Source organism: Charadrius vociferus, unplaced genomic scaffold, assembly GCF_000708025.1.
Source record: "Charadrius vociferus isolate BGI_N301 unplaced genomic scaffold, ASM70802v2 scaffold183, whole genome shotgun sequence".
NCBI lineage: Eukaryota > Metazoa > Chordata > Aves > Charadriiformes > Charadriidae > Charadrius > Charadrius vociferus.
Genome location: NW_009648250.1, coordinates 4,589,187 through 4,614,549, shown reverse-complemented (window position 1 = coordinate 4,614,549; position 25,363 = coordinate 4,589,187).

The following is a 25,363-nucleotide window of genomic DNA, read 5'->3' as shown; positions in this document are numbered from 1 at the left end:
GAGGTCCTTGCAGAGAAGTCTCCAGCATCAAGTGTGGAGCAAAGCTGTCTAAGCTGCTGTTCCTTGCTGGAGCACGGCACTTTCATTACTTGGGATTCAGAGTCTTTTGCTGCCAAACTGAGCCAGACCCCTTCTCTTTTAAACACAGCCACCAAAGCTACTGCCTGCTGTCTTTTGGTAGCCTTCAAGTTTGCTCATTGGAGCAGAGAATGAGATACTTATGTGCAGTCTGTGAAGAAAGAGGCCCATCTCTTAGTCTTTGGTGCAGAGAAATGTCAGAAAGGAGCTTTAACCTCTGCTGCAGAGGTATACAGCCTGTGTAGCCACTGTATAGCCAGAACTATGAGATCCTGTCACACTGGCAACTGGACGTGGACATCTTAGGATGGATAAGTTGGCAATTACTCAAAGCTCAGACAAGCTTTGCAGCTATTGAAGTGTGGGTTTTCTGGATTATTTTCTTAGGTTTGAGTACTTCCTAAGTATAATTTTGCATGTCAAAGTAGCCTTTCTACTCCTTCCCGTTAGCCCATCCAGTTACATCGGCACTATCTCTTGGATGTCAGACAAGGCAACAACCCAAAACCCAATGTGTTTTCTGATCTAGGTCCTACACCCATATTGCCGCTGGTGAGACTCAAGCATTTCCCCTGCTTCTCACCCTGCAATAAATAACTCTACATTTGGGTGACATTACTGTACAGGGGCTTTCCTGCCAAAATGTTCTCCCTAGCGTGCTTCCCTAGGAAAGTTTACTGTGAGGAGGAACCCCTGCCCCATCTGCTGTGAGATGACAATGACATTCAATACCGCATTTAAAGACATGATGCAGGCTACAGAGTCAGGCTACAGAGTCATGCGACTTTATTACTTGTTTAATTTGAAAACAACCTAGAAAAAAATTTAATTCTACTCACTTGTGGCTTCCCCATCTGGAGGGGATTGAGCTAGTCTCACTGAGAGAGCTGCCACAAGCATATTGGGTGGATCAGATCCCTGTTAATGTCAGTGGGATGTGCACACTATCATTCATTCATTCTACTGGCGTTTTTAGTACCAGCACCAAGGAGGGATGATGCCCTTCCGTTAACTGACATTGCCATATAAATTAGGATCTCCCAGTGTTTGGAATTTATAAACTGATAAAAAACAAAACCAAATCACATACTGCTCAGTTATACCCTGTCTCTTTGCAGGTTAACAATGTTTCACAGTGCTAGGTGTAAGCCCTAGAAAAAAGCAGCAGCTATTGTGATGTGTATTTCAAGCACAGTTAAAAAAACAAAAGACTGAAGTAAGGGAGCAAAGAAGAAGGAGCAATTTTAGATGGCTAATGGAGAGAGCCCTGCAAGAACATGTGCCACTTAGCGAGGCCTGGGGCTCTCATATCCCCAGAGGAGGCTTTGGTGCTGCTTAGTGCTGAGCGTCATGGCACTCCCATTGCTGCATGGCTGGCTGCATCATCATGCAAGGTACATCATGGAAACCTGAATGAAGGTCCTCTCAGCAGACTTTGGATACCTTCAAGACATCGATCTGCATCCAAACTGGATATCTAGGCTCCTTTTCAGCCAAATAATCTTCTAGAGGAAAAAATTATCTCACTGATTTTTTATTAGCAAGATTAATTACATTCAGAAAATGTCCTTGATCTTTTTTCCTTGCTACTGTAAAGGAAATCTAGATTATTTGCCTAATGTGTAACCTGTTTTCATACAACAAACAAGTCTCACCTTTGATACACAAGTTTTCATGGTAGAGGAGCAGTTGCACCAAGGCAAGGAGAATTTGGAGTATACCAGAGTTATCTGCATGCATGCCCTGCACCCAACAGCCAAATTGTAAGCACTTATTGAAAAGTAACAGGCCATTCTCAAAACTTCCCTCACCCTGATTTGGTGTGGGGATTGAACTTAGCTCTCCCACTTCCCAGGAGAGTAGATCCACTGACAGTCTGTTGGATAATTGCACTCCCTCTCTCCCATAGAAGCTGTTCTGTTTTCTATGAATAATTAACTGGTCATTGCAGCAGTGGTTTGGACCTCACTTGCCCACATCCCAGATGAGCGTGCTAACTAGCAAGCTGGAGAATCACTCCCTTACATTTCTCATTCTCCTGTCTGGCCCAATGAATGCTTAATTATTTATACAAGGGATTTATATAGCTTAAAGAGAAGAAAGGCTCATTTGGGGATAGCCTGGGGAATGGGAGACCTGAATCCAAGTCTCTGCTCTGAATCAAACCAAATGAGAGTTTGAAAGCTGGTCTCTCTGTCTGAAAGTAAGCTCTTGCTCTTGGGACCATTGATTTAAGTCTGGTTGTGCATGCAACAGGGTACAGGGAAGACCTTCCTCCTTGAAATACCATAGCGATGAAGCCTAGCTGCGTGCTTCCAAAAGAAGTGCTGTAGCTGAGAACCCCAGTTGGATGTAGCTGGGAGTCATGCACATGCATACCTTAGACATTGCTGTCCCTAGCATTTCACACCAGAAGACCGTCTCTCTTAGACGTTAAAGCCTTCCTGCAGTGAGTGGAGGAAATAGAAATTGCTTCTTTGGGAACAAGGATCCCAGAGGGACCATAAGCTTCAGTGTTACGTCTTCGCCAACTCACCCCTTGTTCCTGTGATTCCATAAATTGATCACAGGGGCTTCAGGAAATTATAACTGAGTCTTTAGACACTGCCTTTAGGTTTAATACCTGATGTGAACTCAAAGACTTCATCTAAATCAGGGCACTTCTGCTGCATCTGCACTGCCCAGGCTTTTGCATTTCTTTCAGGTGTGGCAGTAAGGTCTGCCCTGTGTGTATGGGTAGGATGCCGGTGTACACCACGTACTTCTACCACTCAGATGTCTTTTTCAAAAGGACTCAGGGAGCATAGGCAAAAGTAGTGCCCCTCTGCACACTGACATGTGGGTCCCTGTGGGCAGTTAGGAGACTGTGCTCTAATGCAATATGAAGCTTTACAGCCATGCGGCAGGCAGGGACACCAGACCAACACATGGTCACCCTGTACACAGATACACTGATGTGACATTTTAGGAGACAAAGGTCCTCCAGAGTCTTCACTCTGCTTTGTGAGTATTAAAGGAAAAAAAAATGTTTCTGATGATATTCTGATGTGTTCTAAAGAAAGCTGCAGTCCAGAAAGAGGGGAAATTCCACCTGAAACCACTTATGAACTGAATGAGCATTAACCATTGATTTAAATATAAAGTTTTGTGTCTTCATCCCATTAGAAGTGTCTGTGCCAGCAAAGATATGAGGGGAGACCTGCTTCTGCCAGGTAAGTGTGTGGCCCTCAAGATACTGCACAACACAGTGCCTTTGCCTTTCTGACCCAGAAATGTTGCTTCAGCGCGTGATTGTGCAGCAGAGTGAGGGGGGGCAATGATCTACTTGCGTGTGCAGATTCACCTGACTCAGAAAATCCAGCTTTCTGTGTTAATGGCTCCTACAAGAGATAAGATGCATTGCAATAGGCTTCAACTCGAAGCAATTTGCTTAAGTGAACAGGTTCCTTCACCAAGATTAGAGACAGCCAAGGAGGAGAGTTGTATTTGTTTGGGTTTGTTTGTTGGTTTTTTTTAAAGGAGGAAAAAACAACCTTGAAGTGCAGGTGTTATAGAAGGTGCTGATATGAAGCAGGTGGCTTGGAAACATGGTCTTAATCTTCATCTGTCGATTATTTTTTATAGCATTGGCTTGACCTACCATTCTTCCCTGAAGGAGTACTTCTTTTTCAGAGAAGTGACCCTACACTTACCAGGCTTGAGGTGTTAAGACTGCAACTTCTGTCTTCCAAAGTGTTAAGATTAGCCCAGGGAAAGGTTTGGAAATGAACACGGGAATATCTGTTAAATTGAGTCATTTGTAGATAGCAAATATCTACCTGTTATCCACTTCAGCATGAAGGCTAAGCCTACTGATTATGAGCTATAAAATTTGAAATACCACACGTGGTTGGGAGATTGCCACTCTTTCTTTGTTCTTTTCTGAAACTGAGGATCTCCGGTGCATTTATTTATGTTAATTGGAGGGCTTTTTTCGGTTTTGCTGTGTGCCTGCACCTCTGAAAGCTGCTCCCTCTTGTGGCCTAGTGAGATTTATGGCATAGAATATGAATTATACTATGCTTGATCCTTTGCATAAAAGGGGGAGCAAGCCAGAGGCTTATGAACTGTAAAGGGGGCCAGTTCATAAATTTGATTTGTGTCTGACTGTCTTCATTCTTGTAAGATACCCACGTTCACCTTCCTTAGAGACAAAAGATAAATTAAAATGTCTAACAAAACATTTGCAAGTTCTTAAAAAAAAAAGAAAAAAAGGAAAGAAAAGATCATCATCATGAGTAATGATTCTCCTCTCTAGGAAACAAAAGGCAGTGAGGTAGTGCTCCGTTTCTCATCAGTATTATAGTAACACATGGCACTTACATATCTGTTTTCCTCTGTACGAAATAACCTCACAGTAGTTTACAAAGGAAGTCATGATCATAATGTCTTAGGCATACACAAGTGAAGGAGCTGCTCAACATCACAATGGTTTCTTTCTATTGCTAGTTCTACAAGTTGGTTCAGTGTATATATTCAAAGCACTCAAAAAGTATGTCAATAAGCTGAGGGTGAATTTCTATTCTGACTATCATCAGCATTGGTATTCTCAGGTGGTGGTGTTTTTGATAGACCATGGGAGAACATCTTTTTGAAATTTTAATTTTTATCATATGTCTTTGTCCAATAGCAGGTAACTTAAAATCTAAGATGACCTGCAGTTAGTGCCATTATAATCTCAAATACTTATAGGTGTATCCTTCTGGATCCTACTATGAAAATGTTTCATCCTTCATCCATAGTGACACGTTTTTTCTCTGCTGATACCTTTCATCAACCCATTATACAGAGTGATGTGGAATCCTGTCTCCCTCCCTCCCTCATCCTTATTCCTGGAGGTCTCTGACTGCTGATCTGTGGGTACAGCCAAAAAAAGGAAGCAGGTCTCTCTTCCCTTTCATCTGCCAGCCCCTGAAGGACTGATCATATCTAGGATCTCTGCCCCAAAGTCAAGCATGAGTGGTGACAAATGAATTATGCCCTTCCCCTCCCATTGACCCACTTAGAGGATCTCATATTAGGTTCCTTCTCTTCTTTGAATTTCACATCTACCTTTGATTACCTTCATCCCTTGAGCACCCTGTGTGCCCACCTGGGGCTGCGGCTTGCCTCAGGTGGCAGGTAGCCTCTATTCTCTTGCTGACTGCAACCTTAATTTCAGATCACACTGCCAACAGACTTGAGGGCCACATTGGTCTCTTTCAGCTCTTTTCCCTTTCATTCTGTGACCTGTTTGTGGCTCTTCTCTCCCTTTGTATTTTGGCTTTGGCCCAGTGCCTATTGGCATCAGCGTGAGAACTGGGTGCACAGGAGGCTGGACCTCTCCTCTCTTGCATAGCTACGAGCGGCTGAGCTGGCCTTGCTGTCCTCCCTTTCTGCCTGCCCTCTGAGACCTTCTGATCCCTTTCCGTATTCATTATGATTTTTATTCCCCCAGCCCCAAAGCCTTATTACTTCATTCCTTAACTTTGACAACCTACAGTTACCAGGCCTCTTGCTTTATCGCCCTCCAGTCTTTCCATCTGAATCACTTGGAACCACGTGCTCCGTCTATGGCCGGCCCTTTTCATCTCCTGTCAGTACCTTTCTTTAGCTTTTCACATCAAATTCTAGTTTCATGTCTCATCTGTGGCCTGCACTGCATTGCTTCTGCCTGCTTTTCTCCTTGTCGTGTTTCATCTCCCTGTGCCAATTGGTCTCTCCACTCTGCCCACCCCACCATCCCCCCCGTCCTGTGTCTCTCTTGGTCAAGTTCCCCATCAGTCCATATCTTCCATCTGCTCTTTCCCTCCAGAGCTTCCTCTAAGCCTCCCTGTAAACATGCAATTCATCAACCAAACCAATAAACAATTCTCTGCTCTCCTCTTCAGCTGCAGGAACTCAAAAAAAAAAAAAAAAAGAAAAAAAAGAAAAGGAAGGTCTCAAAGATTGTGAGAGTCTAACAAAACAAACAAATGATTTTTTTCTTTATTATCATTTCACATCCAAGTATCTCCTAGGATCTATATAAAGCGCCTGATGCACTGTAAGCACTTCATCTGGAAATAATTGTTTGCAGGACCTTCCCCACCCTCCCCAGGATTGTAAGCTCTCCAAGATAGGGATGTTGTCTTTGATTTGCCTGTAAAATATAATGCACAGTTGTGATCAGCAAATGTGATGCATTACAATGTCTTAGTAATAGTGACATCGGTGGCATGATGATTAATAATGTTATCTCAAGCAATTGGTGTCTATTTTACTAAAGGAATGCCTTCCCATGAATTGAGATTAACAGCTAATCTTTTGCCTTCCACTTTTTTACATATTTTAGCTTTAAATTGTGAAAATCCATTCTAGTCTTCTCTGTACCAGATATTTATGCCGCCTGAAATAGGCTACCTGTTTCTGTTCATTGTGGTGGAGAAACAGATAGCTGGAGGGAAAGGAAGAGGGAAGGAAGGGTTCATACAAGGATATGAGTTGTTCTGAGTCATCTTTGGAACCTATCATTTTTCCACTCACTTTAAAAACAAACAAACAAACAAACAACAAAACCTGTTTTCTCTGTGCTTTTTGTGCAGTGTATTGAGGGCGTCTTGTGTCACTTTATGTAGCATCACATGCTGAGATATTTCCTATCCTTGGATAACCTGAAGCAACACGATGCTCTTACAAACAGAACTTGCAGATGGTATTTCATGTCTAATGTGTCAGGAGTCCTATAATAGCCACAAAAAGGCTACATTCTTGTTCTGATTACTGAGTAGGTTTTAAATGGAAAAATTCGGCAGAAGCATGATGTAGTCTTTTAAAATGCTTTTTGCTTATCTTTCTTGTTCCCCATGACTTTGCCATAAAAATTTACAACTGTAGAATTCTGTTGCCCTTGCATGTTGGCAACATGAAATGAGGAGCATGTGGAGGCATTTTGGAGGTACTCCTGTTTACAGTCACATGCAAGGATAGCCTCACTCCGCCTTCACTGCCACCACCACATATGACACGCGCATGTCTTTTTTAATTGACATAGGTACGTTTCATATATGCTGTCACAGCTATTCTTGGGGTAAGGCAGTACTGGTTAGGGTGCCACGAGTCTGTTTTAGTGCCCTTTCAATGACCTCTGATGTTGCCTGGGTCACTAGATTAAATGCACTAATGCATCTGGCCTGCAGTTTTCTAGACCCATCACTCCCCTGCTCAATCAAAGCATCCTTGATTAAAACAGCAACTTGCTGCTGGTATAATGGCCCCAGATTACAGCAATACTCATGTTTGCATGCAGAAAGGAGGAAGGAAAAGATCCATAAACTCCTTATTAAAACAAAATAAAGTCATGAGAGGAGACTTTTTTGGATGACAGAGACGTGAAACTTGCCCTTGATCTGCCCTGCTTTTGCCAGTGGGTTTCACTGCAGTCAATTGGAATTAGTAGAGAGAGCTAATTCAGCTAGCTAAGGCTGTCAGAAGGTATATTTGAATTAATTAAAACAAAAGTTTTTTAGGTAACTGTACCTTGGCACCATGTTAGAAATAGGCAATGGCAACAATTGGAAAGATGAGTTCTGGAAGTGTTTAGAAAACATACATTATGCAATTTGGAGCAATAAATGCTGTTAGTTAGTTTTCAAAAATACAGGGAAAAAAATCCAACATGCAAGTAAACTTTCCTTTGAAGCCATTACAACCAATATGTGAATTCACATTCTTTTCCAAAATCACCTACTTACACTTTTGCACAATAGCTCATTGAGAAACTATTATAATTTATTGTGGTTTACAAATATTTGAAGGAATTGTTATGTATATATAAAAACTTAAAATGCCAAGTAGTGCTCATTTGTAGCATAATTATTACAGAGTTGTTATTTTAATAGCTACTTTGTGTGCCAGGTGTGTGTATATGTACGCATGTAAGTAAACATTACCCTTTCCTCTTCTTCGATACGCACATTTCAGGATGTGCCCAGAACTCCCCTTTCACACAGGACCGTAGCAGTCTGCAACTGCATCAGTACAGCCGAATTCAGTATTTTCAACTGGTTTTTGTCTAACCTTATTACACATTCCTATTCAGAAACCTCCCTGGTTAGACAGTGCAGCACCTTCCACTTGCAAAAGACCACACTGAAGGGCCCACCCCTAATTTGTTGTCTCATTTAGCCTGAAGGGAAAGTCCTCCCAACTGGAGAGCAGAAGCAATGCTGTTTCTCTTCAGAGAAACAACTCAACGGTGCTGTGGCATATACTGTACACTTAATCTAAGACATATTTTGCTAAAAACCTCAAGTTATATTCAACATATGGCAGAGGATCATTATTTTAAGTCTTTAAGTCAAACCAGATATCCAGTTGGAGGTGGATCTATCATGATCTGGCATCGTTTTCTCTGAGTGTTCAATTTTAACAAGTGTAAAAAGGAATTAAAACTTAGACTAAAGCTACAGTGGTGCCCTGCAGTGGTCTCATGAGGGCTTCTTGCTTGCCTTTTGTTAATGTCCTGCTACTAAAATGACTGGAGATTGGAATAGTTTCTAATGGCGTTTGCCTCCTCTCGTGATTCTGCTAAAACAATTTTGCCAGAAAGGACACATGGATTCATAAAAATACTTCTGTGAAGCAAATTTTTCCCCAAAAAACCCAAACCCAACCGCCTTTGGTACAAGCTGGTTTATCCCAAATGTCAGGTATTAAAAACATTTGGAAGCAAAGATCTGCAAGGTTTTTAGAGTCATTTTTATGTTATACAGGCTGAACAACACTATGTTGTGGGCTTCAGTTTCACTTTGAAATTGGGTTATCATCCATCATCTGTGCTTAAGATGAGCTTCATCCTGTGCTTCTGCCTGTCTCCCATCCCCATATCTGACTGCTGTATATAGTTGGTTGGACGGGCAAGAAAAACAGATAATTGGGATCCTCACTTGCCCCTTCCACAGCATAGCCACCAGGGTCATGAGCACCCATCGAAATAAAAGATTAAAACATCTGTGAGACAGCCTGCTTACAAAACTGATTACAATACCTAATCTTACAGAAAGGGATTTGCATAAAAACAGGTACAAACTAAAAGGATAATTATTAAAAAGAAACAGCAAACAAACAAGCAGACCCAAGTAGGTCAGGACAGGTATGTTTACCTGAGATATTAACTGTGCTGTTACTAAGCGACAGCATAAACAACCCTGATTTTACAATCACATGATGCTGCTCAGACCCAAAAAACAGTTTATGAGGTACGCATTACTGATATGGGAAAAGTGGTTCAGGAATATGATACAAATGTGGGATTACTGTACCTTAAAATTAGAGGTATATGCCAGGTCCACAATACAGCAATAGATGTTACTAAGAAAGCCAGGGGTACGCTAATCTGTGTTTGAATTTAGGCAAGACTGGATTATAAGAATTAAATCTGCATCTGTTGTGGATTTTAACTTGCTGAAAATCCAGGTGATCTGGACTCAATTAAAGTAACTCAGCTTTCTTAAAATGCTAAATTTATTTACTTTCAGTGAATCATAAGTAATATAAACTGCAAAACAGTCTGACTTCATCAATAACTCTGAACTATATCTTGCAAAGTCCTCTTCCCAAGAACAACCAACTTTTCTTTCTCCTTCCATTTTTAACAGTTACTCATTAAACAATGTTTTGAAAAAAGTAAGCTGCAAGTGTTTAAAATGATTATTACAGTATTTATTTTTTTATTAGCAGTGGTGATTTTACACTCCCAAATATTTCTTTGTAAATGCTGGCTTAGTATTTGAGGTTAGCACACTTAAGTAAATATTTAAAGAAATACAGGAAAAATATCAAATGTTCATAGTCGTTGCCTGATATCAGGCAGCCAGATTCAAAGCCTGCAGTGAACTCAGCTTTATTTGTTTCTCCCAAGTATCACAAATTCCATTCAGCACGTTGAGGAGCAACGCACACAAAGAGATTTTATTTTTTACTTTTGGGGTAGAAATTCTGTTGTTTGATCTAATGGCTTTTGCTATTCAGTTTGCTTCCAATTTTGAAAAAAAGGAGCGGAAAAACATGAATGACACCTCTTTTGGGGAGTAATGTATCCATCCCATTATATGCTCTGTTTCCTGCATAAGATGATGATTATTATTCCATCTTTCCTCTTAAGACCTGTCTAAAATCTTAGTCGTGTAACTTGCTGAGAGGTTATTAGCAGTGCGTATAGACTGCGTGTTGTGTTGCAGGTGTCTGTGTTTATTATGAAAAACTGAAATTTAAAAATCGCAATCAGTACTTTGTCTGTCTCAGCTTTCAGCTTGGCCTCTGAGTAACCTGATGCTCCAAACCCCACAGCTGTCGTCTACCCCAGTATCAGATCTCAGCCAAGGGCCAGGCTCTGCCCTCATTTTCTGAAGTGCAATTTCACTATGCCAATGGAGTTACTGAGAGTGTATTTTGGCACCAAGAGTCTCTGTGCAGTGGAAGGAGGATGGTAAGTTTTCACTGGTTAGCGGAGCTGCATCGGTGCTGCTGAGAAGGGGAGCTGCAACAGGGAGCAGGCACTCAGTGACCTGGTGGGCTCCAACTGTGCCACAGATTATCCTTTGGTCAACGTCAACGCAACCGGAGGTGCAAGAGGATTTTTCCAGCTTTCCCACGGGGATGCAAAAACAGTCGGTAGCGCATGACAAAATGTTTTGGTGGATGTGTCTCACAGACAGAAATTCTTTGCAGCTAATTCTTATTTCAAGCCTTGGATGAAAGAGTATGTGGGTCAGAGGCAGAGAAGGGAAGCTCAGGCAGGACAGGAGACTCAACTAAGCGACCACCTCTGTTGTGTGTGACCACCAATTGGCAGAAAACACCCACAAAATAATGTTTTTCTTTGCAGAAACACTAGCTTAATTGTATATTGCCTATATTTGATGCTAGCTGACCCTTTTCCTTCTGAATATTAGTGATGGTACCAGGATTTCCACAGGTACAAATGACTTGAAATAAATTTCAATTTAGAGAAGATTTGCTTTTTATTTGCCTCGGTCTCTGCAAAAGTAGAAATTCTGCCTACTCTCCATTTCATTTTGCAGCACAGAGAGAGAATAAACCAGTCACAGGCATGTCACAGCAAGACAGAACCAGGCACAGGAAATCTCATACCTCTGGATTCAAATGAATTTGGAATGATTGGGCTATTTCCAAACTATGAAAGTTTTTATTTGAAGGCAATTGAAAAATATGTATTTAAAAAGTTGCACAATTCTGTTTTGTTTTTTTACGATGCACCAAAAAACCCTGAGAAGACTCTTTGAAATACTATTTCTGAGCATTCATTATCTTTGCAATATCAGTAATATCAGGTTTGATCCCCCTTAGGTTCATTATGGAACTTCTTGGTGATTTACGCTGAATTCATTGTTCTGCGTGAATCTAACAAATACCCTTTCTTCAAAATAGGTGCTAAAAATTGTGCTTATGTTAGGTGGGTTTTTTCAGTTCTCTTGCCCATTACAAAAATACAAAATACTTCAATTTGCCTATTTTTGAAGGAGTCTGTCTGTTAAAAATACTTTTTGCCCTGGACAGGTGGAAATACCTGGATTATGGCTTAGTGGGATGATGTTCTTAATTATCATGAAGCCAAATATTTTTATATTTTCTTTTTTTTTCTTTCTTTTTTTTTCCTTGCACAATTACATTGACTGACCTCCCACTAAACTGCTGCATATAATAGGAAAAACTCCAAAAAGGTACTTGAAATTTGTGAAAATGGAGTACAAGATCCCTCCCTTACCCTCCTCAGGAGTGCTTAGAATAAATGGCAATATGCCACTGGCCCAGCCGTGTTAAGCAGGTACCTTCCACAACTTTCCGTAGGGAGTCCAACTCTGAGAAGAATTAGGCATGGATGCAAAACCATCGGGTTCAAGCAAACACAAATCTTTGCTTGACATAAATGTAACAGACTTGTGGAGCTCCGACACAGACAGCAGAGGTTTGCCAGCATTCCCTGTTACCGACGTGCCCATCAATCAACATCACATTGTGCGCAGTGTTCTACAGCGCCAGAAGAGCACTTGACTGAAGAGCTTGTAATAGAACCTGGAGGCTAGACAAAGTAAGCAGAAAGTAAGATATATTTAAACAAAATGAAGAAAGAGTGGCTAATTACATCTGAGCTGCATCTCTGTTTCCCAGAATTCTAGGGAGGACACAGGGGGATTCTTGTAGTTTCCTGTAGTTTTATGATTTTTGTCTAACTTCGTGTCCACAGCAGTGATTCCCACACTGAAATTTATGGATCACCAGGGAACAGTGAGGACATGGTAGATTGTCTGTGGAAATACAGTATTCTGCAATGTTTTGGAGCAAAAAACATTCAAGTAAAAATTTGATGACATACAAGCAGAGCAGTCCCTTATCATTGAAGAGTTATAACGGTCTGCTGGCCTAAAAAGTTTGGAAACCTTTATGGTTTTCCATTGTTTGGTGCTTTTTCAGCCCACTAATACTGAAGATTACTACAGCCACCTTTTTGAACACTTGGTTTTTCATTCTTGAAAGGTTTTAATAAAAAATGATTTCTTACTCTACTAGTTTGTGGACTCTGCCTAATCTTGGCAATTCACTCCATAGTTTTTAAGCAATGTACAGTATATGTAGGCTGAAGCACTAATAATAAAACTGGAGCTCAGTAACACATGACAAATCTCTGAAGAAAAAAAATGGGATTTTGACTTGATAATCTTGGCTGCATGGTAACTACAGCACTAACGCGTTGACTATACAGAAAATTGCATGCCGAGTCTTCTGTGTATCTCCAGGCAGTTCTAGTGGAAAGCTCTGGACTTTTCTATACAGACATACAATAATTGAAATTTGGGACTCCTTTAAACAGGGAATATTTTCTTCCTTCACTATTGTGCTTGTGTATTTAAGCCTGTGTGTTTTAAGATTCTTCAGCCCTGTAATCACTACAAGCCAAGTCTGAGATCCCAGAGCTAAGAAAAGAAAACTTTTTAAGACCTCTGGGACTACACTGAAAGCCAGCTAGATCAAGGGGAAAAGACCTGTAAAGAAGGTATTGGGGCTGTTGCCTGTGGAACATATATATTTCAGGCAAGGTCTCAAGAAGAAAAAAGGAATCAGTGTTTCCTTGGCCTCAAATCAAAAAGCTCCTCTTGCAAATCTGGAATATTAGGCAGTCCTTTGTGAAAGAGCAAATAGTTTTGGAGTTCAGCAATAGAGAGGTATTGAAAGACCTTTCAGAGATGTCTACCCAAGGTTCAAAAAGGCAGTGATTTCATGCCAAGGAGCAGAAAAAGCTGAAGTGCAACATATGACCATCAACCCCACAGCTAAACAAGGAAGAAAACATTTTGCAGAAAATGAAAAGGGAAAAGAAAGCTCGTGCCAAACAAGGAACAATACCACTGATGTGGCAGCAGGAACAGGAGTGGAAAACATCCATTACTTTGCAAACCCTCCACTGAAATACGCCAGCAAAGGAAAGGCATAGGTTACAGTCAGAGTTTGGGATCTCAAATGATGGAGGGAAGTTGTTCATAAAAGCACAAAAAAAGGAGGAAGCTACAAATGCAAAATGAAGACTGTTAAAAAAATAGTTAGGAATGAGACTTATGCATGCAAGTGAAGTTAACAACTGAACTTCTGCAACGTAAAGATGACAATCAGGCACTGTACTTAAAGGTTCAAGGTGAGACCGTATGTGCCTGGTGAGGAACAAGTCCCAGCCCTACGGAAACATGATCTGGGGACAATCGCCAGCTGGAACAAGAGCTTACAGGAACATGCCAGCTCTCACTGTAGTCAGACAGAGCAACCACACTGGTGGCCACCAGTCATCTGGCACACTTGCAGGAATGGGATTGTTTAAGGACACAGACTCACCGATGAGGCAGTGGGAGGACACAGCTTCTGTCACACAACCCACACTCATGGGTTGGCTCATCTTTTGAGGGGAAAACGGACCAGTGGAAGAACTATAAAACGTGACAGTAGATGGCATTATTTGTAGAATCAAAAAGCCAGCAGTCTGTGCCCAGGCCCTAAAAACTGTAGAGAAGAAAGGGGGCAGACTCAGACTCTGCATTGACCCCAAGGATCTGAGCGAGAACACTAAAAGGAAATGTTTCCACTTGCTTGCAAGCAACAACATGTGTGCCGGGAGAGTGGGAGCCAAATTCCTAAGCAAATTTGTTGCCTTGGCAGGGCTCTGGCGGATTCTCCTGGACACAGAAAGCCAAAAGTATTGCCTTCTCAGTAAACTGCTTGGCAGATGCTGCTGTGTAAGGTCGCCTCTGGGCACGTGTCTAGGACCAGAAATGGTTCTGCAGCACTGCTGCAACTAAACTACTGAAGGTTTGTGGTTGCCATATTAAAACAACTGTTTCATCGGGACTCATGATGTCTTTGGAAAAGGCCTTTTCTGGAGAACTGAGAGGCAAGAAGGGACTCATCCCACCCCTTTTTTTCCTGTGTGATCTTGCATGTTGTGTCTGTTAAAGGAGTCTTTTGCAAGTGAATTGTGGGTACCAAAACGTGCCAGAGAGTGAGGAACTCAAGTGCTATGCTGAGGGAAGCCGGAGAAAACACTAGTCTTCTCCTCCCACTCTCAACTGTCATGCCGCAACTACGACAAATAGAAACATGGATGGCATTTTTCCTGACTACTGCAAGTCACCAATATTGAGAGGAAAATTGCCAGCTGGTGCAAACTGGCCCGAAGCAGCTCTGCTGACTCACACCCACTGAAGACTTGGCCATACCGATATTTTAAATGAAGCATTAATTAGATAATAGCAATTTGGTCAGAAAACTGAGAGAGCTGAATTTGGCATGGGTGACCACTCCTGGCTCTGCTCTCCATTCCTCCCCAGGGGCTGTGGAGCTCTGAATGACAGTAAATCTTCGTGCCTGCTCTTCAGTACAGGCGGCCCGGGCCAGCCCCTTCTCCTGCCTTTACAGAGCCTTGCACCCAAAGCAAATGAGGCACCATGCTGGCTGGTTTGGATGCTGGCAGGTCCTGCTGGCTTGCAGCTGGCTTGCTTTCCCCTGCCGTTCGTGTCACCTGGGCTATCATATCTTCTGCCTCATGCTAACACAGCAGCCTTTTCTGCTGTGTACAGAAGTAAGTGCACCACCCCAAATTACTTGCCCTTTTGTAAAAATTGAGTAGCAAATGCCAGCCATTCCCTGCAATCTGCTTGCTTCAAACACCACGTTGGTTGAGCTCGCACTCGTGCTGCTGCCAGGCAGAGGTAATGCCCAGGCAGTCTGGGCAGCGGCACTGTCTCTAGCCACAGAGCAAGGTGAGCAGCTCCGCAGCAGCCCAGGGTGGAAGACCACCAGGAAGAGGACTGCTGCAACTTCTGTGCCCGGGCCACCCCCGGCCGCTGCTGAGGCTGCCGACGAGGGTGCCAATTAGTGCCAGTTGTGCAAGTGGTTCCCGCAGTGTGGACACCTGTCTGTGAGGGAGAGCACTGAAATCACCCACGCATCTCACAGAGGTCACCGAGCAGCCATTCGATGCTAATAACTTTTGGTCACTACCAACTTGGGCCGCAATCGAACCATTGACCTAGAGGTGAAAGGCTGTATATCCCATTACCAATCTGCTAAACCATCCAGTCTCCCTATTACTGCAATTTTAATTAACTGAGCCAACGACATGAAAGCTGAAGGGGAGGGGGAGCAGGCAAGGAAGCGAGAACACATTGGCTTTTACACAAGATTTGTTTCTTTTGAGTGGATTCTGCTTTTTGTTGAGCAGCCTTGTCCTAACCTGTGCTGCCTGTGAGACCTTCCCCGACCTGCTGCTCAGCACAGGACTGGACCGTGCAGTGTCTGTTAATAGCCAAATGGGCGAAACGCTGCTGCTGCTCCCCCCGCCCCCTGTTAGAATGCAGCCCCTGGTAGAGCAGTTCCTGACATCAAGAAGATTTGAATTTTACTTTCATCAGGAACATTCCTTAGAGTAAAACACAGAAAAATTGAAAGAAATTCCCAACATGATAAATCCTGATACAGTCTTTTTCTGGAACAAACAGACAAAAACCTGTTTGCTCTCAGGTTCCTGTGTGCTAGGATGCAGAGAAAGCCTGCCTTAATGCTGTTGGTAACAGGGATGTGCTCAATAAGCAGAAAAGTGGATGTCTCTGAGCAGCAAATGATTTGACCATCCCGAAGCTCAGCTGATACAAGTCGCTGGGAATGGATCTGCACTTGTTTGAAAGAGGAACAAAACACTATGCTCCTCTGGTGAGAAATCATGTCCTTTCCAGATACAGAACAAAAATAGAAAATTGCAATTTTTTTCAAACTTCAGCAACAGTGCATGCCATTTCCTCACCTGCCCCTTTCCATGAATTTTAGTCAGTGTCTTTGCCACTGGTTAGGAGCACAGGAGGGAGGATGGTGAGCCCTACAGGAACTCTGAGGTTGCCATTCTTGGTTCCACTCATGTTGTTATCACCAACAGCTCCTCATGCAGCAAGAACCTCCAAAGCTTTCCTGTGGTATCTACTACCATGGCTTGAATGATGTGTGCAGCCTCTGTGGATTCAGAAATAGGGGAAGCAAATCATAGCCTCGAGCTCTGAGTAGCTCTGCCGCCTTGTCCCCTGCCTGCACTGGAATCTTGCACTGGAATTAGCAGTCAATTTTGCTCCTTTGTGCTCATGTGCTTCCTTACCCAAGCACCTACATTTCAAACAGCATTCACTCCATGCTCAAGCCGGGAGTGCGTCATACTTGTTCTTGCATGTGTGTTTGATAAGTCGTGGCATGACTTTTTTTTTTGTGTGTGTGTGTGTGTGATGATTATCCACCATGGTCTAATCCCGCAACATAAATGACAGACAGAGAGTCCCCAAAACACAGCAGCTCCTCGGGGTCTAGCATCCTGTGAAAACCCTGCTCCTCGCAGGCTGTTCCTGTCTCCAGCAGCGCAGGCACAGGGGGAGGCCGATCACAGCTTGATTCCGGTCCCCAGCTGTCTGCAAAAGCTGGTCTTTGCTCGGGGCCTCACACACAGTGCAGACCAATCCTTAACGCAGGGCTTCCCGGCAGCGGAGGATGGCTCGGCTGAGAGCCTGTGCAACCCCTCGTATACATTAGCCTCTTTGATGCTCTCTTGCCTTGTTATTTCAAATGCTTTGCATTTGAAAATGAGCAAAAGAAAGCCAGGACTAAGCTGTGCTTTTAATTATACCTGTGGTTGGGATGGAAAGTAAAGTATTAAGCAAACCCAAGCTATGTGTGCCCTTCTGGCTCTTCTCTGCCACTCTCCTGTACTCTATGGAGTCTCCTTAAGGTGCACTATCTTGTTCTTTAATAGCCTGCGTTTTCCTCTTAGCACCCCTCCCGAGTGCAGCCTCGGTCTGTGCCCCCTGGCTCTGCTATCCTTTGCTCACCCTTCTCTTCCTGTTGCCAAAGGAGGCGTTAAAGTGTCGCCACACAGACCCGGGGGTTTGGGCACTGTGAGGTGCCACAGGAGATCAGAAAGGCCACAGCAGCTTCACAGCTCAAAATGGGGGGAGTGGGGAGGGGTGAATTATTTTAGAAGCATAAACAGCAACATGCCTGCCAATGAGATAACATTCAATTCATCTGTCAGGCTCCATCTGAAGAACAAAGCGCTGGAGGTCTGTAGCAACTGCACTGCAGCATCAAAAATGTTGTCAGGGAGATATGACAGCTGCTTGGGAGAGAGTCATAGAATCAAAGAATTGTAGAATGGTTGCAGTTGGAAGGGACCTTAGAGATCATCTAGTTCCACCCCGCCCTGCCATAGACAGGGACACCTTCCACTAAACCAGGCTGCTGAAAGCCCCATCCAACCTGACCCTGAACACCTCAAAGGATGGAGCATCCCCAACTTCTCTGGGCAATCTCTTCCAGTATCTCAACACCATCACAGTAAAGAATTTCTTCCTAATACCTAATCCAAATCTACCCTCCTTTAGTTTAAAACCATTACCCCTCATCCTATGGCTAACCTCCCTGACAAAGACTCCCTCCCCGTCTTTCCTGTAGGCCCCCTATAGGTACTGGAAGGCTGCTATAAGGTCTCCCCAGAGCCTGCCTTTCTCCAGGCTGAACAACCCCAACTCTCTCAGACTGTCTTGGAAGTATTTCTAGAGAAACTTCTGCATTACAGGTGGGAGTCAGGTCCCTGTCCTTGCATGCCTGCTCCCCTCCTGATGCTGTGCTCAGGTTGGTTAGATGTGAACCTAGGCAGCAACCAAGAGGCAGTCAGGAAAAACATCTCCACTTGCATCTTCACTGGCCTTAAAGGTTTGAGCACTCCTTCTCTGTCCCAGCATAAAGCCAAACAGGCCTACCTTAGCGCTGTGTGCTTCTGGCCACCCCTCAGCGGCTGGCTGCACAGGAACCACCCAGCCTGCCTAACGGAGGCAACACAACTTCTTGGAGGAAAGTGGGCTCTCCACTGGTGGTCTGATCTCAGAAGGCATCTTCCCTTGCTCAGCGGATGCTGAAGTGGAAAACAGTGTGTTAGCTGATGCACCATGACTGCTGTCTGAGCAATGAAAAGGATAGTTTCAGGCTGTGTTCGCTACAGCCTCCTGCTAATGTGAGCAGGGAGTAAGCCATTAATTGCACTGGCTTTTACGCTTTTAGACTGAGAGCTTCAAAGTTAATAACCTGTTGAGATGAATGAGACAGTTCACCCACATCAGAGCTCTTTCCCAGGCTGCCTGCAAACACAGCCCTACAAAAATTTACACTTGGTTCCTGCTTTTAATAATTTGTTTTCATACCCATCATGGCTAAAAATGTGTGTAATCCATAGAAACGAAACTCTAGATTCTGGACCACATTTCTTTCAGAGCTGGATGTCACAGCAAATTCCACAAGCACAGAAGCACAATCCTGGGTTATGCTTATAATACATCCAAATCTCAGACAGGCATGGAGCGGGTGGTTTGTATGCTGATCCACAAAAGCCTGCCACAGAGGATTTGTCTCCTCTTTAGTGACAATGAGCTCCACTTCAGCTCTGCAGAGGTAGTTATTGGGAAACACTACAGCCCAGGTCCCCAAAGCAGACATCTCCAATGCTACCCTCCCTCCAAGAGTGTGAGATGATGTTATAGCCCGAAGCACTCTCCAACACATCACGATAAATTGTGGAGAAGAGGTCTTGGCACACTCTGCAGCTGGCGGATGCTCTGCTTAGCAGAGCAGTGTGGAAGGCAGCGCCTGGCTCAGCGGCTTACCCACAGCGATGGCACAGCACTGAAGACTTCCCTTGCCCAGGACTGCACTGCGAAGCACAGCTGGATGAGCACAGCTGGATGGCAGCCACAGCTGCCATGGGAGACAGAGAGGAAGACAGTGGGACTGCACCACACTAATGTGGGAGAGACAATCTTAGCTGTGGGAGAGTGTGAGGATGGGAATCTTAACACTAGAGATCTGACAGGACTCAGAGGTCTTGTAGAGGTCTTGCTCCCACTTGCTTCAATGAGTTTTGCCCACCAGCGTTGCTCAGAATATTTTGAATAGGAAATACTTTGGCAGAATTGCTGGGTTTTCTGTGTCCTCCACCTTCCCTGCCAAGATCTGAGGGTCTCTACATCAGATGCTGCAGTACTTGGAAATCATGGTTCCTGGATGTCCCCCAGAAGCCTCTGCTCCCTGCTAAAAAGTGGCTTAATCTCATGTACTTTTTCCTTTGCTTTGATGTTCACCAGTTTTTGACTTCTCTTTACGTACCACAAAGCTCTTCACATGACCTCCAGTCTTCACATCGACATCCAGTCACTAAATACAGCATCAGACTAACACCCCCAGGGACCAGGCTCACGCCACACACAAACGAGCTACAAGAGACACCATGCCCTTGGCCATTGTGGTCCCAGGCACTGCCAATGTGATGCCCAGCAAAGGCACAGGAGCCTCCTTGGACCACCACCCCATGCTGGCAGCTGTCCCCGGGGGCTGCAGGCAAGGGCTCCCCGCAATGTCATCCTCCTGCAGATGCCTCGCCATAGACACAGCAGAGGCCAGGAACGACACCAGACTAAATCTGTGCATCTGAAGTGGAGCTGCAGCAGACAACAAGAGACAGTCTGGAAGCACCAGAGTCTCCTCTCACAGAAATCTCCTGCCAGGAGCTTGACTGCATGACAAAGAGTACATGAATGCTAACCATACAACTTGGACCCTCTGGGGAATTTCAGCTTTCAAAGTAATAGAGATTTGAAAATCACTGGCTACTTCTAAGCAAGAAGAGGAGGGTTCAGGGCACTCTAGCAAAGAAGGTCACTGGACCTAAGGTGGAGAAATGCCCCAGCTCTACCCCTGCCATACCCCTGGCATGACGTCCCCTTCCATCCCCCCATGCCTGGCTCCCTGAGCTTGCCACTCTCAGGCCATGTAGCAGCAGTCCTAAGAAAGCAAATGCAGGCACAGTCACTGACCCAGACGCTTCATTTCCCAGGGGGATTGCCATCAGTACAGCAAGGGCTTGTGTTCCTGCCCTGTGCGTAATCACCAGTCATGCGTTAAGCTTCAGCTAGCGCATCAAGGGTTACCAAGCTGAATTTTAGCTCACAAGAGTGGGGGAGCATCCCCCAGTTCCCAGGACAGCAAATTCATTTCCTGGGATAGCAGATTCTCCACTGACCTTGCAGAGATCATTGCTCCTGTCCTGGAGTTACAGACTTGTGTAAGCATACCTCACTGGGTTTCCCTGGGCTTGGATGAAGACGACACTTTTGTTGGTCCGGAGTGGCATGACTGACTGTCATGTGATCTAGTGTGACTGCTACCTGCTTACCATCAGAGTGGTCCCAGTAGGATGGACCATCCATCACCCAGCTCCACCATCTCCCTGGCTGTGGGTTCTTTTCCCATTGACCTGCACTTAATGTCCCTCTCCCCTCATTTAAATGTCTGCTGTCCCCAGGAACACACAGACATGACCTGCCATCACCAGCACATAGACTTTTCTCCTGCTGCTTTAGTCACTGCTCCTGACATATTGCTGGTCTGTACTTTTCAGGTATGGCTACCCAGACCAGATCAGCATGAAGGAGAAAGTCTCAGTTGCTGAAGCAGACGGGCTAGATCACCAGCCCCATATTGTTTAAAGCAGGGAAGGTATGCTGGTGCTGCTGTACTTTAAGTAAGTGGAAGGAAAGACGCTTTATCTGCCTTCCTGCAGCTCCCATTTTCTTGTTCAAGGAGTTCTGGTTTCCCAGGGGAAAGCTGGACCACCCAAGGATGTAGCCACACTCTGGAGCACAGAGGAGGGTGAACATCTGCTGGCACATACAGAAGGGTGGGAAGGAGGGACAGCAACAACAGGGGAGAGACAGCAAATGCTCAAAGTCATAGGCTGCAGAGAGCAAGCAAGCTCAACAAATGTCCATGATGCTGACGAAAACTTGCATCTAGAGGGAGAGGGGAAGCAGTGGTGAACTGTACCTGTAGTCATTTCTGCATGCCCACATTTGAAACTTATGCATCTAGTGACACTAACAATTTTTAGAGACAAATTCACATGCCCTTTTCACTCATCTTACAAAGAAAGCTCTCTATACGTCCTTTAGACCCTTGCAGATGCTCTCTGACATGCCAGTGGTGTAGTGCACGAAGTGCTTTACGGCATGACATAGAGGTCCTGCTGGGATTCACAGTGATCTCAGCCTTTAACCCCAGGCTCCTTCATTTTAAATCTCTGCATGTTTGCACACATCTCTTAACAGATTTACATATGGGTTCTCTGTAAACAAGAAGGGTTTTGGTTTGGGTGGGGTTTTTCACTTTTTGGTTTTGGGCAATTGGTTTTTCCTTCTTTCAGCTGACTAGTTTTCATTAGCATCTCTATGAGAGTGAAGGCCTGAGGGTATAGGCTGCAGGGGAGACTGTCCAGCGCTGCTGAGGGTGTGGGCAAGCTGTGGAAGGCAACATTTGAAATCAAGAGATGTTTTATTGCTTGCAAAGCAAAACACACAATGGGGTAACACCACAAGCACTGAGGATTTCCGCACAGTTTGACAATGCGCCCTTTCTGGTTTTGCTCTCCCAGCAAAGTGAAAAAGCTACACGAGTGCTCAGCATCCCATACTGGGTGCCTTCCCCTCCCCAAGTATCCTGCCCTCCTTGGCCCTGGCTCTCAGCATGCAGGAATCTGGTGTGGAACAGCCATGGGTGAGGGACTGCTGTCTCACTTTAGCGCAGCCCAAAAGACAGTCAACACTGTTTATTTTGCTTTCCTTATCAGTGTTCTTCCTAATCCGCTCTAGTTGTCCCACATCAATCTTAAAACATGAACATCAGCCCATGTACAACATTATTTTTTATCAGTATTTTGGGGTCTCAAAACACAGCAGTGACAAATATTTTCTGTGACATCTGTCATAAGAGAGAAGGAAAAAAAAATTTTTTTCAAATCTGCCCGTAACAACACATTTCAGAAAGTCCTTTCGGATTGGGAGACCCGCCACCCCACAAAGGTTTTCCACCAAAAGAAGAAGAAGGTTTTGCACCAGAGTTAATAGAGAAGGGTGGGTTTTTTTGGAGCACGAGGCCACCAGTGGCTTTTGATGACATCTTCATCTGCCCTTTCATCTCCTGCCCAAACACTTGTGCTTTACTGTGATGGGGATAAAATTTCCCCAGCTAAGACTGTGTATATATCTTCATGTGCACCCAGAGGCCGACTGGCTACCTGACTGGCTCCGCTATGTATTCAGGATTTCCACCAAATACAGACTCTGGAAGGGGGTTGTGCTTGTGGAAATCCTTGTCTTTTTTGTAGATCCCCCTGCCCCATTGCTGTATGGGCCTATCTTGACAAACGATAATATAAGATAATGCAAAATAACACTGTTTTGCAGATTTAAGAGGTTACATTTTCATACAAGGATGCCTTCCTAGCTCCTTCTAGCTAATGTTACCTTACAGATTGCCCTAGGGAAAATGGCTTCACCCTTACTGATACACATGACAACAGAAGGACCTTCTAGCATTTGATCAAACATCTAAAAATAAAGCCACAGAGCACTCACTTTTACTGCAGTATCCCAATGAAAAGCATAAAAAAGAAGGTTGTAACTTGTCTTTGTAGCACCCCTTGTCACTTCTCTGATCACATGTAGTGATATCATCCAATAGAAATAGTCCCAGAAACAGCACGTTCAGTGGCAGAAAGAGAACTGGCTTTGTTAGCTGAACTGATTTTCAGAAGATCTGTACATTAGTTTTCAACAGAAAAAGTATATTTCATAAGCAGAAAGGAGGCTCAGTGCTGTTACTTGAAGTATGTAGTTTATCCAAAGCAGCGTTTGGAAACTGAAGAAAAGCAAGGGAATTCATTTTGAAACTTATTGAAGGGGTTGTGTGATGCCATTTGTGAGTCTTCTCCTGTAGGCTATTACCACATGATGCCTTATGCAGCTTTTCTAACCTTACAGCCACCACCCTGTTTTATCATTTACATGTGTTCAGCCTGGAAAATAAACAACCAGAAAAAGTGAATGGTCTCAAAAAGAGAGAACTGTCTCTGCGTGGAGACAGTGGTATAGCTGTGTATCCCCATGCGCTCAGTGCAGCTTGTATTGCTTTCTCTTAAACATTTGGATTAATTTCCTGCTCAGAGCAGACCGATCCCTCGCCGAAGTAAAACCCATGTCAGCTTTAGACGTCTCTGAGTGGGAAAATAAACACATTGGCCTTCGGTTGGTTCACTGACTATTTTCTCTGCTGACAACACTAATTGTTCTGTCAGTCAAGATGATGATGGTTTTCAGCACCAGGTCCTGAAAGAAGGAGAGGATAATGTTGCCTTTTGTTAGTATCTGGGCTCAGAAAAGGTGGTGGTACCTAATTTTGCCTGTGTTCACAAAGTTAACTTAGAAACCAGGGAATGCTGGATAGCACCTCCCAAATGGTCATGAGCTGACACAGATAAATTCCACTTTCCCTGTGTCTTTCCTTATGTTTCAGATTTAGCAGATTAGGAGGAATATTTCGTATATGCTCACAAGTGTTTGAACCACACTGTACTGCCACTTATGTCACTACACTGGGAAGTGACTGCATTTCAGACAGGCATAACAGAGCATAGCTAGGCCTGTTATTCACATCGCAACACTGACATGCGGGAAAGTTATTTTGAAATTCATATTGGTTTTTTTTTCTCCTAAATGAAGGCCTTTTTTATAAAGGAGGACTTTTGCAGAACTCTAGTAGTACCAATAGGAAAATACCAGTGAGATAGACCACAAAATACTGGTTCAAATCAGCACCAATTCCTAGTATAAAGCAGATAAAACCCCGTAACCAGTAGCTGAAATTACTTTGCCAAAGTTCTGAACTACCTAGATCCACATCTGTACTGACAGTGCTCTTCTGAAAGTTCAGTGATTTTTTTTAAAGTGATCAGAGTAGCAATACTGTATTACAGGAGCACAGACCTCTCTGATTATGTGTAAGACAGTGAATATACCCCTTTCAGACACAACAAAGGAAATGAAAAATGTGTCCAGAGTATTTCTTATACAGTAATTTCTTACACAGTCTGCCTGCAACTTAGGAAAATGAAATATTCTCTCACAGATAACACTAATGCCTCCAAACATGGTACTGTCATTGTCTTTCTCACAAGCCACTAATTTCCTACCCATTTAATGGAACATACCCAGGAACAACAGTTTATCCTTTAATTCCACTTCCCCAAAACATCTCTCTGAGTGTTACAACTCAGAGCAGTTTGGGGGAAATACAACAGTAGACACTTTCTCTGTAGATGGCAATACACTGTGTATTTATGAATGTATATGTATTTACATAAATAGATAAACCCTCCATCTCACAAAATACTATACAAGAAACCACAATGTCAATGTGCTTATGCATTTTGCATTAAGATGGTTACACTGGTGTCATATATATGAAATACAGTGTTCAAGGCACTGGCACACCCTCACAATAGACAGTATTTCCAGCTGTCTAGTGAACGACCTCTGCTCCTGCATTCATTAAGCCAGCTGCAGAAATCACGCATTGCTTCCTCTTGTGTTGCACCACTTAAACGGTTCGTTATGGCTTTCACACACAAAAAAATAGAGGTTTACTGTAAGGGCAAATAAAGAAATACCCATGGTGGAAGGCAGCACTGAGCTGCTGCCCGCTCTTGGTGAGGTCTGCTTACCTCTCTGTACCCTGGTGTCCCTTCTTCCTCACCATCTGGCTTCTCTATTTAAACTGCAGAGATTATCTCTTACTCCACATCCTCAAG